The following is a 16,755-nucleotide window of genomic DNA, read 5'->3' as shown; positions in this document are numbered from 1 at the left end:
GAAACTAGCAAACAGAGCCCCAGCAAGGCACAGGGTGAGAACACATTGCACTAGGATTTAAAATACAATATCTCTTGCCATATTTTGGAGAGATTTCAATAAAAACATAAACTGTTTTTCAGTGATTACATTGATACTGGCTTTCAGCTCCTTATAAAGCTGGGGTTGGACATGATAGTCATTTCATTTGGGTCATACATATGCAAATTAATTTGCATTTAGCAACGTTCCTTAAAGATTTCATGAAGATATCGGTATAGCTACAGAAATGTTTTCGCATTTTGTGTTGACTAAAATTAAACGTTTTCACATTTTCATAATTCATTAACAACGGAACTGTATATAGTTCACCTCTTGGCAGTTTGTGAGTAATAGGAGCTAGACTGGAGATGGGTGGGAAGAAGGGCAGCCAGGATAGAAGAAAGGGCACCAAAAAGAAAAATGAGACCAAGCTAAACATAAAATTTGTTATCTTCTCCATGGTTCTCTATGCTGGCTATGTAGAAATTGAGTTTAAGGAGCTAAGACTTGGTCTAAATTGCATGGTTAGCTTCTCTGTGATGTTCTAACACAGCCAGCTCCCATGTACTCAGTGAATGTCAACATTAGCCATACTTCACTTGTTTTCTGGGGTAAACTTACAAATTAGGCTCTAGAGGTATACCCATCTGTACTTTTATTCCTATCCCCAGAATAGAACAGAAAGAAGAAGCAGCTTAAGGAATCCACAGCTTGATGGGTATAAAGGCAACTGATATACCAGGGCTCTAGTGGTGGGAAGCAAGGTAAAATTGGATTGATTTCATTGGGACCCTCACTAATGAGCAAATGTATTAGTAACTCATTTTGTCTACCTCCTTCCTACAATGCTGTTTTCCAGAACTCTGGAGTTAACCCCCAAATATGTCTTCCACTCTACCGTTCCAATAATTTGGTGAATGACGCAGGAAGTTGATTTGTGAAAATCCATCTGTATCTTAATAGTATGTCAAGGGAATCTTGACTTACTGAATTTGGGATACCAAATCCAGGTTTCTCCTCAGCAGGATTCTGACTAGAAATAACACTGTAACCATAGAAACACCTATTCAATGAATGGTCATGGGAGAAATGACATCACAATACCATTCAATAAAGAGAAAAAGCAGAGAATTCCCTGCCAAATTTGATATAGAGAGGACTTTTTTCAACACAAAACCACTGTCAAGTGCTCAGATAGAATTCTGATTTTTTTTTCCTGACTCTCACAAGCAGACATTTTTTTTCACTTCATTCATTCAACAAATATATTTTTGAATGCCAGACACATCCCAGGCACTGTTCTAGGCACTGCAGTAAACAAAGCTGACTGAGTGATAGATGCAGAAAATAACCCAGAGAAAGGAGATATTATGACATTGCAAGAGGATGATATTTATTAAGGGGTAACCAAGAAAGACCACTATGCAAAGTTGACAATTATGCTGATGCCTGAAGGCAGGAAGCAAACAAAGCAGATTTCTCATTCTGGCTAGAGAGAAAAGTATGTACAAAGGTCCTGCAGTGGTAATACTTTTTGGGTGTTGGAGCAAAAGTAAGGAGGCTTATGATACTGGAATAAAAGAAGGTGAACCAGTTGGGTGACAAGAATACGGCAGTGGGCTCTGATCAGGAAGGAATGCACAGGCCATAGAAAGGATTTGGGCTTTTCTTTGAGTCATGAAGGGACTGTTTGGAGGATTTAACCAGAGAAATAATATGATCTGTCTTGATTTTTGAAGAATTACGGTAGGTGCTATGTGGAGGCTAAATTACAGCGGGGATTGGTGAGAGGCAGGAAGACCAATTAAGAATGTGATTACAATAATCCAGAAAAGAGGAGATAGTGACTTGGCAAAGGATGGTAACAGTAAAAAAGGCAGTAGTAGGATTCTAATATACTTTGAAGGAAGAACTGACAGAATCAATTTGCTGATGAAATGAATGAGTGTGTCTAGTCCAGTGCCTTATAGGCACATGAATGAATAAATTTTGATCAAATTTAAAAAATCAATCACATCAAATATGCTCACTTTTTCCCCCCAGAGAAAAGTAAAACTTAGGGAAGTAAAATTACTACCTTTCTCATAACAAAAGATTTTACGTTTACATAACAGCCCTTGTCTACGATGCTTATGATGATCCTTTGATATGTCAACTTGTCTAGACTACAGTCCCCAGTTATTCAAGAAAACTGCGAAGGTATCTTATCTTGTAGATGTATTAAAGCCCAGAAGAAGTTTATTTTTTTTTAATGTTTATTTATTATTTTGAGAGAGAGACAGACAGAATGCAAGTGGGGGAGGGGCAGAGAGAGAGAGGGACACACAGAATCCAAAGCAGGCTCCAGGCTCTCGAACTCACAGACCACGAGATCACGACTTGAGCCAAAGTCAGACGCTTAACCGACTGAGCCACCCAGCCACCCCAGAAGTTTATTTTCTTTTATTTTATTATTTTAAGCTCCAAAAAGTCTTTATTACATACAGAGGGGAGGGGTTCGGTCCTTCTTAGCTGCAGCTTTCCTCATGGCTGCCAGGAACATTGCTCAGCAACTCTTTCTTCCTCTTGTCACATATGTCCCGCCCTTTTCTTGACAAACTTGGAGAAGTATTTGGCCTTGGAGACCTTGAACAGCTCCATGGTACACATACCACTTGTATGAGGCGAAGCTTTTCATGTCCCACACAAACTTGATGTGTTTGGTAAGGCGCCTGCGACTACAACTGTGCCTTAGCTTGCTTACATTCTTTTTTTTTTTTTTATGTATGTATGTATGTATGTATTTGAGAGAGAGAGAGAGAAAGAGAGAGAGAATGCAAGCATGCAAGCAAAGCAGGGGAGGGGCAGAGAGGGGGAGACAGGGGGGTTCAGTCCCACAGACTGTAAGATCATGATCTGAGCCAAAATCAGTCATTTAACCAACTGAGCCACCCAGGCACCCCAGCTTGCTCACATTCTTAGTAACCTTGTGGCCCTTGTTGAGGCCCATGACCACAGGGTAGTGCAGAACCATTGCTGCTGCTCCTCAGTGGCTCCCTCAGTGGAACGAATAAATTAAATTTATATAAGGGAGATTATCCCAGATAATCTGGGTAGAATTGACTAACAGTTGAAATGTCTTAGGAGCAGAGCTGAGACTCCCTAATTAAGAAGGAATTTTGCCTGTCAACATCACCTTCAGCCCATGCCTAGGGGTTCTCAGCCTGTCCTCTAGACTGTAGAATTGCTTACCTAGCCCCCAAAATTGCACAAGCCAATTTCCTACAATAAATCTCTTGATGTAATCTCCTACAGGTTCTACTTCTCTGGGTGACTTAACTTATAAGTAATACTTTTACACTTATGCTTATACTTTTATACTTATCCTTATCTCTGGCTCATCCCTCTCTCTGTCCTTTATAGCCACTTCATTTTCTACCTACTTTTATGTATCAATGTTCCAAAAGTTCTGTCCTGGTTCCTCCTTTCCTTCTAGAGAGATTCTTGGGTAGATCTCTGTATAAGTTATTAATTATTAGAGCTAACACTAACTCTTGTGGGTCACTGTACTAGTTTACACATGTATAAAACACACAGTTGTAAGGAAAATCCAGCCATACTCACACAAATAAGATGATTGATAACTTGTTTATGCAATAGCAGTCAACATGGGATAAAAGTAAATTAAAAAAAATTTTTTTTAATGTTTGTTTAATTTTGAGAAAGAGGCAGACCATGAGCAGGGGAGGCGCAGAGAGAGAGAGGCAGACACAGAATCTGAAGCAGGCTCCAGGCTCCGAGCTATCAGCATAGAGCCCTGTGCAGGGCTGGAATCCAAGAGACATGAGATTGTGACCTGAGCCAAAATCAGATGCTTAACCAACTGAGTCACCCAGGCACACCAATAGTAAAATTTTTTAAACTAGCAACAAGTTGACAATGTCTGATTGTTTTTGAGTCATCTTAATAATAGAAGGCATAATTCATAGTATAGATTTTATGAATTGTAACTTAAGGACTGCTTGCCTCCTCCCCTACTCACAGTAGATTATATAGGGAAAATTGGTCAGGAGGCAGAGAAGCAAGGCCCAGGCAGGTGTGAAAGCAAATAGATGTAATGGAGAGATTGCTGGACTGGGAGCACAAAACTTGTGTTCTTACTCTGGCTTGCTATTTTAATTAGGTTATTTTGATCACAAGGATAGGGGTCTCCTTCAGATTATCTGAAGAAGAGGAGAGTTGGCTGTAATACTCAGGATATTGACTGGAACTGGGACTGGGAGAGGGAGGGGCAGCATCAGGGAGCCCCACTTTATACCTGCTGCCTCTCTAATGTACTGTATGAATCGTTCTCTCTTATTGGGCCTCGGCTTCTTTGCCCATCAACTTCAACCTCCTTTCCCAGCCTCTTGCTTATTTATTCCTCTGGTCTACGAATTTGTCTTCAAATTACAGCCTCTGCTTTTATTACCAGGTTCTACTTCATAGTCCACTATGCAGTTTCTTTCAGCTTTGCTTCTACAGTTAACTATCCCATTCTTACATCTTCTTATTCAAATTCTCAAGAGAGGCAAGAAAGGGAATCTGATTGTCCCAATATGCAAAGAGTTGTTTATTAAAGGTTAAAGGGCCAACACAGGGTGTTGGCAACCCACTCTGCTCAAAAAGGGTGTGGTTGGGGTAAGGGAAGAAAGAAAGCTAAAAGGTGAAATCCATAGCCAAACCTATTGTTATCTAACCTTTCTGGGCGTTAGCAGCTTAACATTCCCTCTTCCCTTGCTCCTGCAACATTTTGAGTGGTCTTTACTAATCTCGGGTCCATCCTTCTCTTCTGTCCTTTGCAACCACTTCTTTTTCCATTCACTCTTACGTATCAGTGTTCCAAGTATCCTGTCCTGGTTCCTGCTCTCCTATAGAGAAATTCTTGAGCAGACTTCTGTATAATCAAAAGAAGCCCTTGAAACCAAATGTGAACAGTCTAAAAAAAATAAGTGTACTAAGTTTCTCACATATGTGTTTTAATTGTTTAAAACATATGTTGGAATTTCTGTTATAATTAAAACTTTAATGTTAAAAAGGAGTTCCCATATGTAAAAGAGATTGACAGTTATACACCTTTCCATAGTAATTTCATCCTCATTCCCAGCTTTTGTTACCATCTGAATGCTAGTGACTCCCAAATCTACTTATTAAACATATGTAGAGAGAAAGATGTATATGCCAGACACAGGGCTATTCATTAGGGTTACTGTAATGATTAAGACATAATCTCTCTCTCTCTTTCTCTCTCTCTCTCTCTCTCTCTCTCTCTCTCCCTCCCTCTCTCTCAAAGAGTTCATAGTCAGGTGGGCAAAAATGATCAGTAAGCAAGAAATTACAGTGTGATAAGACCCCAAATAGAGGCAAGCACAGAGAACTGTAAGTGTCCAAACCTTAAGGAATTGGATCATGAGAACTTCTCAGAAGAAGTGATAGCTAGTTGATATCCAAAAGGTAAGCAGGCATTTTTAAGATCATTAGTTTTAAACCATCATTATGCATGAGAAACACCAAGGGAGTCTCTGAAAAATATAGATGTTAGGGCTTCATACCTAGAGATTCTGATTTCATTGCTCTGAGGATAGGTTTTTGGCATTGTTATTTTTTTAAAGCAATTAAATAATTTTAATGGGGAGGAAGAGTTGAAAATCACTGGCTTAGGTGAAGCTGAGGATAGTCAAGTGCACCTCAAGCAGAGGTATTAGCATACTGAAAACCCTGAAAGCAGTAAGAGCACTTACCTTAGGTCCAGTTGCCTGGAAAATAGACTCTGAGGTATATATTTGCATGCAGGTTATTTATTAGGGAGTACTTTACAGAACACCACCAATAAAAGAATGAGAGAAGAGGACTGGGTAAAAGGAGAAACTGACAGAGACCTACGGGAGCCCTAGAGTTCAGAGCCATAGGAGGTTTGGAGCTGGGATATTTCAAGATTTGTTCACATCATGACAAGAAGGCTGAAACTTTGCACCCTTGCATCATCAAATGATTAGATTGGATGGCTCCTAAGATGGGCTGTGGCCTTGACAAGGCAGGTCCCTTCAACCTAGGACAATTTCAAGAGAGCATATAAGCTATAGGTTATCAGCAGCAACTGTGGGGTGAATACATTGCTTCTGAAAAGGGGATTTAAGTGTTATATCCAATATAGGCCACCCTCAAACCACTTGGAGTCACATGATTCATATAGTAAGTCACCCCATCTGAAAAGAGCTCCTTCAAGTGTCTGGGTAGTATCTCTTTTTGGAGAAATTTACAAGATGAAAGTAAGGCCAATGGCAGGCTTTTCCAACACAGTTGGTCTTAAGGTTGAAACTGACACTCATTGTCTCCTTCTTCTACAGTCCATTCTAGATTTCTCTCACCCTAGTCTGGCACTTCTGTTGGTCTAGGTGGCTTACCTAGTGAGGTGACTTGGACATTCATCCCTGAGTCCCTTGGCGCCTGGTAACCATTCCATGCTGCAGCTGCTATACTTGTTCATTTCTCAACTAAAGTCAGTAGAGTAGATTACGAGTACCAACTTTATTCTTTCTGGACCCTATTGTTTAATAGTAGCCTTACCTCCTCCTAATGATCAGGTCAATTACCCCTGCCAATATTGTGCTTCCCTTCCTTTCTTGCTAGACTCTTGGCATAAGGAGACTTAAGTTACCATGTAGTAGTCAGAGCTTATAGTGGGACTCTTAAAGGAGCAATGAGACATTCTAGGATGCACAGAGCCTAAATGTTCATAGTTGAGAATAATACATTTCTCAGCCGAGTCACTGGGACTGAGAAGTGGATTACTTATCCTGGACTCACTGGGGAACAGAACCATATACTGGTCTTTGACACTGTATCCTGAAAGATGGTGCCTATTCTCATAGACTATCATCTGCAGGCTAGCACCTCAGCTGCTCTTTCAAAAAATTCCATCATCTCTCAGACCTACAACTTCCAATTAGTGCAGAATGTAATAGGCCCAATGGATACATGATCATGTCCCCATTGCTGCAACAGTGTTTGGTCTGAGACTATGCTATACAGTATATACTGTGGGTAGATCAAATATTTCTGCAAACCTTCTTAAGGTGGTACTGGAAGAGACCCTGCAGGAAGGACAGGAAAGTTATCCCAGAATATGTGTCTTTCCCAGTCAAGACGAATCACTAATTTCCAAGATAGAAAGATTACATTGTAATCAACTAACCACCAAGTAGCTGGTTGGTGTACTCTGGGTATGATGCTCATAGAGACTCAACATTGGTCTCTGTTGCTGGCAGGTTGGAGAATTAGCAGTGGAAGTAGCTTGATCAGCCTTAGTTAATGATGACCAATGCCACTGAGTCAATTCCTTGACAATGACTAGTCAGTCCATTTATGCATCCATTATGCACTGGAGTGCCTTATAACAGAAGCTGGATAACATCAACTGGCTGAGTCATTTTGTGTACTTGGCTTCTTAGTGCCTCTTCCTTGGTGATTGCTCTTTACTGGGGATTATCATGACATGCAAAGATATTCAAATTTCATCTCTTCTGCCTCTTTGCCAGACCTCCTTTTCTATGGTTAATTTTTGTCCTTCCAATTCCCCAATCAATCAAGCAGGTCACTTCCTATAAGTTCCTATTTATTCTTACCTCCAGCCATTTCTTTCTTTACCCCCATCCCACTCAAAAAGGTGGATAAACAGCTGTGACCATCTGAGGCTCTACCCATTAGGAGGATTGGCCCATATTGCTGACTCTCAGGGCACCCCTGAATGGAGCTATAGTTAGCAGCAATACATTTTCAGCTTGGACCCACATACAAAGCCAATTCACCAATGAACCCAGTTTGCCTTTTTCCTCCTATGCCAGTTGGCCAACCAACCCTTTCCACACACCTCCCCCACTCCATGCCACATGTGGCCATAGGTGTGAGCTGAGAGAGAGGTGTCACTGTAACAGTAGTCGATATAGAGGTCTGTGCTACCTGCAGTTTACTTGTGCCTTCTGACTTTCTTTTTTCCCAATCCAATATGTCACTTCCATCTTACAGTGGCTTTATGATTTGCTGGGTCTAAAAGACCCAGCCCATGATAGGCAGTCCTGGCTGCATGGTAAATTGATATCCCATGATTTTTTTCCTACTAGTTCCCAGGTGCATGGCAAGAATTATTTTGCAAATGATATTTTGGTCTCTAGCTGTTTACTACAGATGGCATGGCTTCGCTCTAGAATCTTAAGAGTCCATCTTGCAATTTGTCAGTTGGGGCTGACCACAAACCCCAAACAACATCTTTTCCCACCACAGATACCTACGATTAGTTCTGCAGGACCATCTGTGCCAGACTTGCTGCAAAGCCCTTTCCTGCTTTGGGCCTGAATCAAAGCAAGTAGTCTTTCTGTGTCACTTGGTGAAAGGGTTGAAACAGTATTTCCAAGTATGAAATATGCCATCCCCAGCATCCAAAAAAGGCCTTAAAAGTGTTGTGCTTCTTTCTTAAGGGTGGAAGAAGATGAATTAATCTTAATACAAGATGCACTAGACTTTCCTTTTCTTTGGAAGGAATATTCTGGCCTGTCCTAGATGACTCTACTCCTTAAAAACATATATGTCAGAGCCCTGACTTTTCATTAGATTTCTCTTCAATCCTTTAGAGTGCAGGTGTCTTACCAAGGCCTCCAGTGTACTTGCCACTTCTTCTTCATGCAGTCCAAGTGACATGTCAATGATACAGTGGACTGATAATGTTCTGAAGAATAAAGAGTCTAGGTCCCTTTGCATTGTATTCTAACAGAGGACAAGAAAGCTAACGTAGCCTGGGGCAAGGCCATTATATACAGCTAGCTGTTCATTCCACATGAACACAACTATTTCTGATCCTTCTTCCTAAAAGGGATGGAAAATATCCCATTGCCAGATTAATTGCTATATATTATGGATATGAGGCTGTGTTAATCTACTCTAGCAAAGATACCTCACCCAGCATAGCAGGTGTAACTGGGACTAATAGTTGATCGAGTTTGCAGAAGTCCACTATCATCTTCAAAGACCCACCTGTTTGTTTTTTGTAAAAGTCATACTAATGACCCAGATAGAGGACATGATGCCACCCATGAATCCACTAGTTTGCTCACAGATAGGACAGTAATCTTGGGTAGTTGAAAGAGGCACGTGCCAATCCAAAGACAACCAATATAGCAATTCTTCCAACTACCAAGTATGTCCATTCCAATTTTACATCTGGGAATCAGAGAAATGATTATGCAGTGAGTCCATGTACCTAGTGAACTCACTGTGAGATACAACTAGACAAGGCTTCCACTTATTAATTGGCTTCTATATGCTCCTACTCTAATTGATGACACAATGATCCTTTGGATATCACTGTTAACTTAGACCCTGTCTACAAATCTACTCAAGTGACTGGATTCCCATTTTCTCATGGGAAATTATTATTCTAATAGTTATAGGTACTTTGAGGAAGTACTAAGTGAATCATTGCCATATATGCTTAATAAAGGGTCTCTCCCTTCTGCAGATCTATCTGACTTGTTCTTTAAGCCATGGGATGTGGGCCTGAGAGAACTGACTCAGGTTCCAGAAACTGAATAAGTGATTTTGACTTTTTATCAGGGTAAGTTCTCTTAACCTCCTGATTATTTATCTGTGACTCCTTTGATTACATACACAGAGCATAACTTTTTTGACTGCCTGTGGTACATTGTGTTCTATTTACCATCTCCTTGGCCCTTTGTGGGTCAGGCCTCCCTTGCTATTACTCAGACTGGCTATTCATTATAATCATTGTGACTACCTTGCTTTTGATAGTGAAGTACCAGCCCCTGGCCTCTATTATTTTGACATCTTCTTCATTGTTCTCAGGGTTCCCAATTCTACACCAGCATCTTTCACCATCAGCCTTAGCCTACAGAGGACAGTCACTACTGAGAATTTCATTTATGCTGATGCCCTTCTCATCCCTCTGGTAAATGAAGTGTCCAGTGAACCCTTATGTGACACATGGTTAACAGATGGATTTTCTGGTTGACATAGTACATCCACTCTAGCACACCCATTTCTCTAAAACTTTTGATCTCTTCTTTCAATATGTGCCAGAGAAGTTCTGGTATTCTTAGTGTGTACCAAAGCCTTTTTCAAGCTTCTAAGAACCATTCTAGCTACATGGTAGCACTGTCTCCTGGGTATTTGACTGGGCATTAAGTCCTCCATCAATGGAGAAAGTTCCATATAAATTCTCCCTCATCCAAATTTATGTTTTGCCCTCATTCCACCACACCTTCCACCTTGATCCAGGACCTCAGGGTCAAGATCATACTTTCTCTCCTGGTCCTATTGATATGTGTTGGCCAGGTCCTGCAGCTCTTTAGTGTATAGTTCCTTTCTTTTGCTAGTAGACAGACCAAACACTTCCCCAGCCTGTTATGTTGTATCTTGAAGCTAGCTATTGGTCTGGTTGTCAAGAGGGAAAGTGGAGATAGATGGAGGTAGAGGGGAGGAAGGGAGCTGTGGGAGTATATGTTATTTTGCAATCTTGCAAGCAAAATGATGTGATAGCTTTTAGCATGAAGGAACAGGGTGCTTCTGTGGGTTCAGAGGAAGTTGAGGTTTCAAGATTTCCAAAGGCATCAACCCAAATAACGCTATTCCAAATCTTGGAGCCTCAGAGCCTCAGAGCCTCTTTGCAGTTAAGGCCCTGAACCTGGTGAAGCAGATTTGCTAGGTTGACAAATTAATCTTTTCTGGATACAGATACTTAAAATCACATTCTAGGTTTGGTCCTCAGATTTTCTACCCTCAGGCCTTCTGCCCCCGTCACTTTGCCCTACATTTGAGATTAATCACTCATAGTCCTCATTGCCTTTCTCTAATGCCTGATAGCATCCAGACAAAGCCATGTGATTCCATGGTCTCTATATTTACTACTTTCCTAGAACCTCTCAATTGCCTGAGACAGTATACCTGCCAGTACATTCTTTCAGTTTCCATCCCAGTTTACCACTGATGAAAGACGTAACTTTTTCATTGTTCTAGCATTCTGGGAGTTATCAAAATTCCACTTTGTACCAGTAATGGAGTCCTTACTTCCAGCTAGGCAAAGGATAATATAGCTCAAAAATCCCACTTTAAAGCTGCTAAGACAATTCTGGTAACAACTGTTTTAGGTCAGACTTCCCAGGAAACAGACTGTGTAGCAAAGATGTGAATACAGATTTATGGAGAGGGCTCTTAGAGAAAAAAAAAAATGAAAAGGAGGAAGAGGAGCAGGGTTAGGCAGAGGGAAATGTTTGAACAGCAATGCAGTTCCAACAAGGACTCAGCCAATCCTATGGGAGAGGTTCTGATTTGGAATGGCCTCCACAGTTGTCCATTTTGAAGATTGGGCTTTATACCCCTGCACTGACCAGCCATGAAGTGCAGGCTGCTTCTGGAGTGAGTTGTGACTTTCTGCATGGCATCTCCCTTTGGTAGAAGGCAATTCCTTCAGAAATTCTCAGCTATCAGTGGACAACAGTCAGCACTTCTGGTAGTTGTGAATATGCCTTGATCTCAAAGGAAAGATGTTTGGGGGGTGGGGGGGGGGTACACAGGATCTATCAGAGCATGTGTTTTTGCCAAACTGTAAGTACTTCAGTAGGGCTCAAGACAAAGTATGAGAGGGAGAGGGGCATATGATAAGGCCAAATGTGTAAGCAGTTACCAGATCAGAGCCTTTGTCTTGCAATGCAGCCTCCAAAGAATAGCAATGCCCAATGGATACTTGGACATAAAATCTGAAGCTCAAGAGAAAGATCTTGATATACAAGAGTTACTTATGTCTGAGACATTGAAGTTGAGGGTTATTAGGGAAAGCCAGTTATTTGAGTTTGAATTCCAGCTCTATCTATATTACATCAAGTCTTCTGAACCTCAGTTTTCTCGTCTATAAAATCTTCACAGGGTTGTTAGGAAGAATGAGTAGAATGATTCATACAGAGCAATTAAACAGAGCTCTGAAAACATGAAACCTGTACATGGCATACTAAACCATTTCCAGCTTTGTTCTCTCTCTAGTCAACCAAAGAATTGATCCTGAACTGACAAAACTTCTGTCACTATTTATGCTTTAAAAATATCTATAAGTGTGTGAGCATGGTTGAAGGGAGCTTTATTATGCACTATTTGTCTTTCATAGCTAGAAACACTGAGGTCTGAACTGTTAAGCTCTTTGGTTGAAGTCCCACTGCAGGATGAGTCAGGATAAACAATTCAGATCCTTAAACTCCTCATGCCATTGGGCTCTGTAACCAACAAACTCATAACCTACTGGGAAAAGAAAAGGACACTGATGTATCATGTTAATTCTGTAACAGATGAAAGGAACTTCAGGGTCATCTTTCTGAGATGATTGCCCAGGGGTTGGGCCCCAGGTGTTGAGAAGAGCAGACATTATAAGGTTTATTGAGAAGAATGTGACAGGGATGCATTATCAGGTGACAGGGTGATGAGGTGGGTGATAAGATTGCAAGTCGGCTCTGAGGTCAGCCTCAGGTTGAAGGAGGCAATGTGTGTGACACCCTGGTGGATGTGAAGAATTTTTAGTGACTTCTCTCTGCACTGAAGAGATGAGCTGATGAGCTTCTAGTTTAAGGCAGCAGCCTCCCTCTCCTGGGTCTAATCAGTTTCTAGGTTTCCCGCGTTACTATGGTCCCTTTTTTAACATAAATATTTTAAGGAGGGAGGGTGGAGAAGCAGCCCTGGAAATCCCAGCTTTGTCATGTTTCAAGACAAAGCTACAGATATAACATAGGCATCCAAAAGGTACTATGGGGAGAAGGGACAGATGCACTGAAAAGAGATGGATTGGCTGGAGGGAGAAGAGAAGGAGGAGAGACATGACTGGCAGCAACTATCAAACAGAAAGACTTATATCTGTTTTCTGAGAAAAGAGGAGGCAAGGTGAAAGCAGAGCTTGCTAAATATAAATGTCAGCTGCAAGCCTGAACTGCAGAGTAGTGAAAATAGTCCTTGATAGAAAAGAAAAACACTCACCAAACTCCCCTTTATTGCCATGAGGTTTTCTTTTTAATTATTATTGTACCTTCTCTTTTTGAGGTAGAGAATGAGAAATTTGTAAATAATAGAAATCAGGGCTTCTCCCTCCATCCTACCCCAAAAGCCAAGAGTTAAACATTTAGGAGAACACAGCTGATAAGAATCATACGGAAAGTTTGTTGAATATTCATTTCTGTGGACGCATCTACAAAGATTCTAATCTAATGGGTCTGCAGTAGCATCCAGGACTATGCATTTTTAGCAAACTCCCTAGTGATGCTGATGTGAGGGGTCCAATGATCATACTATGAAAAACATTATTCTACATGGTCGGTGCCCACCCCAAACTTAACCCAACACTCAGGGGCATCTAGAGCAAATAAATATATGTTTACATGGCCAATCCAAATAAATCTGGATAAGAACAGTACTATCAGTATAAACACTTCTTTTCCTTGAAGGGTTTCTTCTAAATTAGGAATCTATAGGGGTGCCTGGGTGGCTCAGTCAATTAAGTGTCTGACTTTGGCTCAGTTCATGATCTTGTGATCTGTGGGTTTGAGCCTCAAGCTGGGCTCTGTGCTGACAGCTCAGAGCCTGGAGCCTGCTTCAGATTCTGTGTCTCCCGCTCTCTCTGTCCTTCCCACACCTCCCTCTATCTCTCTCTAAAATAAATAAATATTAAAGAAAATTATAAACTAGGTATCTATAAAGGATAGCTCTTTCCAGAACAAAGGGTAGTCTCCCTCCAAATTAATTCCCATTTCATTCTTAGAAGGTAACTTTTTAAGGCAGAAGCTTTATTCTTACTTTCAAAAAATACTAAAACTTAGTCTATACTCTGTTACAGGGATAGTGTCAGATCCTAGACCAAGATCACTTTCCTCATTTCCCAAAAGCACCGGGAATTACCAGATCCCTTAACAAAAAGGGTAAACTATTTTTCTCCCCAAATAATGGGGAATGGAAACAGAAAATGGACAGGATTGCTTCATCAGGGATTATTTTTTTCTCATAATTTTTCTTTTTCTATTCAGTTTTATTTTTAAATAATAATATTAGGCCAAATTTAATTTCTGTCTTAGTTTATAACCATCCAGGGAAGACTAATACTGCATTAGCAGTTTGATAAGGAAAGCTTGATTCAGAGTTGACCTTTTAATAACTCAAGAGTTGTAAGGGTTAGGCAATAACAAATTAAAATAGAAATGCCTCCTGGGGCACACTACTGAGACTGCGATCTTCAGTTCTGAGAGGTTCTCAGAGAGTACCCATCTATCTTTGTGCATCCAGGCCCTTTGAATCTGGGACAGGCATTGGAAGGCTCATGTGAAATCATTCCATTTCATATTCAAAAGGGCTCCAGTATCTTTGATCTTTGTAAGTGGAAGAAACTTTGTCTTGAATCCAAATCCCCTTCCAAATGCTACAATATTTCTTTTCTTTCTTTTATAAGCAAACTTCTTTTAAAAAATTCCCCTTACTTGCTGTCTCCCCTTATTGCCATCTATTTAGTTGTCAACTCAGTGCAGCCAAATTTTCAACCCACCTCTGCTTTGAAACCCTTCTTACTAAGGTCACCAATGCTTTCAAATCCAACAGTTACATCTCTTACATATCTAACTTGACTTCTCAACAACAGTCAACACAGTTACTGTTACCCTCTCTGAAACCGTCCTCTTGGTTTTATCCAACTTTATGGCATTTCTTTATTAGATTCGTATTTGTTAGCATTTCCTCCTCGGCTTGCCTGGCCTCCTCTAAATATAGGAATTCTTTGGCCCTCTGTTCCATCTCCATTCTCCCAGGTGATCTCATCCAGCTGTATAATTAAAACACCATCTACAGCCCAATTAATCCACAATTTACATTTCCAGTTCTGACCCCTTCTCTGCATTACAACCTAATGTATTCAACTTCCTACATAAACATATTAGATCCAATGAAACTCTCATTCCCTCCAAATATTATATCCCAAATCTTCCTGTAGTACATTATCCCCACTCACCCAGTTGTACGGCCCAAACCCTAGTTGTTATCTTTGATTCTTTCTCCTTTTGTCACTGCCTGTATCCAATCTCTAACTGCACTGCCTCACCTTACTGCAAGCTACCAGCACCATTCAACTACACTGCTCCATTATCTCCTAGACATCACTTTGCTGGTATCCTTGCCTCCCTATAATCAACTCTGTACAAAGCATCAGAGTGGTTGTTTTAAAATCACATAATGCTCCCTTGCTTTGAACTGGCTTCCGACCTTCTCCTCATGGTCTCAAGACCCTATGTGATTCTCTCCTTTCCAGAACGCTCTCTTTCTCCTGCTTCAGCCACATTAATCTTTTATTAATTTTCTTTGAAACTTCAAGCTCATTTCCACCATAGGGTTTTCAACCTTGGCTTCCTCTGTCTAGACCAACCTCTCCCTGTCTCTTCATGTGATCAACTAGTTCTCATCATTTGGATCTTGGTTCAATTGTCATTTCCTCCAAGAGGCATTCTGGCCACCCCAGGTAAGATGGACGTTTTACAGTCAGATACACTATCACATCACTTTGTTTTGTCTTTTGTGTAGCACATATAATGACCTGAAATCTTGTTCATTTGTTGATGACCTATCTCTCATGCCCACTAGATTGTAAGTTCCATGACAGCAGTAACCAGTGTTTTGGTTAGTGCCTGGGAGATAACAGGGACATAAAAAATATTGAGTTTTAAATTTTATAATGATTATATAAATCATGAATTATATTCAAAGCTGTACAATGTTGGCAATGAATGCGCCCTTTAGAATTTCTTTTATTTTCATGTGGTAGTACATCCTGGTTGAGCCCTACCTAAAACTCAGATTATCTGAAGGACTATCATAAATTACTGGGTGGGAAGCTTCTTGGTGTCTGTTTCATTGATTTTCACTAATGTAAAATATCTTTAAAAAGAAAGTTTGTAAGAAAATCCAAAGAATTCAAGAGCAGCTATAGAGTGGGAGTAATGAGGTGAAAGAGGGAAGACTATTTCTCAGCCAAATCTAAAGCACTAGGGACCAAGTCTATGTGGAAGGGAGTTACCAGAAGAAGCAAACAGAGCTGGTTGGTTTTGTTTTGTTTTGTTTTGCTTTGTTTTTAGAAATATGGTAAAGCAGAAAAACACAAACAATGTTGATTCAATGCCCAGGTAGCAAAGTGGGACACTGCATTGGGAAAGGGTATCTCAGCATCTCTTTTCACTTGTGCACCCAGTGTACTATGGAAAACACTGATCTCCATGGCGTTTCAAGAGTGCGTAGTTTTGGGAGACCTTGGAAACAGTCCTCTGGGCAGAAAGCCAGAGTCCTTCCTTCTTGGTTCTGCTTCCTTAGGATTAGCTCTTATCTTAGGCCACCATGCTTATAAATGGCTATAGCAGAACCAGACACTACATAGTCTCTCATTCATGTCCTCAGGAAGACAGTGAAAGTTCATTTCTATGAGTTCTAGGAAAAAAATATCACTCTATCTCCACAGCTTTGACTCAATCGAAGGAGATGGGCACCCCCTGAACTAAGATTGGGAACAGAGAGATGACTGTGGCAAGTGATTTCTTTTCACTCATTCATTCCTCAGCACTTATTGAGCACCTACCATGTTCCTGGCACTCATCTAGGTGCTAAATATGGCATGGTGAACAGCATTCAAAATCCCTTAAATTATAG

This window comes from Acinonyx jubatus, chromosome C2 (assembly GCF_027475565.1).
Source record: "Acinonyx jubatus isolate Ajub_Pintada_27869175 chromosome C2, VMU_Ajub_asm_v1.0, whole genome shotgun sequence".
In the NCBI taxonomy this organism is placed as follows: Eukaryota; Metazoa; Chordata; class Mammalia; order Carnivora; family Felidae; genus Acinonyx; species Acinonyx jubatus.
Note: the sequence above shows the minus strand (reverse complement) of the source record.